Genomic DNA, 846 nt, shown 5'->3' with positions numbered 1-846 from the left:
TAATAAGTCGGGATCTCGAGAAAATAAGTCGGGATTTCTTTCCTTTTTTTTTTCTCTCCATGTCCCCTTAGGGGCTCCGTACCGTACTTTAAAGATTATAATGGTGATAATTAAGGTCAAGTTTTGTATTTAACAAGACATTACAGTTAAGTCCAAATGTATTCATAACTTTGGCCGATTTAGATTCTAGATCATTTTCATTCAATCCAAAAGGCTTGTTTCTGATAGGAAAATCCCTCATAAGGTAGAAATGAAATAATGGACCAGAAAAAATTGGGTGTTAAACTTTATTTCTCAGTAATCAATAGAGCAAAAGTTAGACAGCGCTGTGGTTGGCTTTATAAACGTAAAGTGTGATATTGTGGTGCAAATATTAACTTAATAACTCAGGTTAACCTGAACTTTGGCATCTGATTTGATCCTAATGTTTTGATACTGTTCCAAGAAATGTCCTCTATGTCCTCTGGTTTCATGGAAAACTTATCAGCAATAAGCTTTTCAATCACACCTTTGTTCTTCTATCTGTTCAGGCTTCTAGAAGATTGGATGTGAAAATATCTATTTTTCTGTTGCTGCATTTTCCAAAAAAACAAAAATAATTTTAAATCCAAATCTGCTGCGGGAATGCATAGGTTTAGGAGTCACGGTACATGACTCGATTGATTTGATATACTTCTGTATATAAATTGTATTATTGTTTTACACAAAGTGCAATGAAATAACATTTGTTGTGAACTGATGATTTACAACTAGACAGAAATGAACTGAATTACTGACGTGTTCAGATTTAGAAGCAAATGGTGAAAAGGTTAAAGAGCAAACAGTAAAAGAAAACAGCACTCAAAA

The sequence above is a fragment of the Xiphophorus couchianus genome, chromosome 3 (genome assembly GCF_001444195.1).
Source record: "Xiphophorus couchianus chromosome 3, X_couchianus-1.0, whole genome shotgun sequence".
NCBI lineage: Eukaryota > Metazoa > Chordata > Actinopteri > Cyprinodontiformes > Poeciliidae > Xiphophorus > Xiphophorus couchianus.
This window is presented reverse-complemented; position numbering follows the sequence as displayed.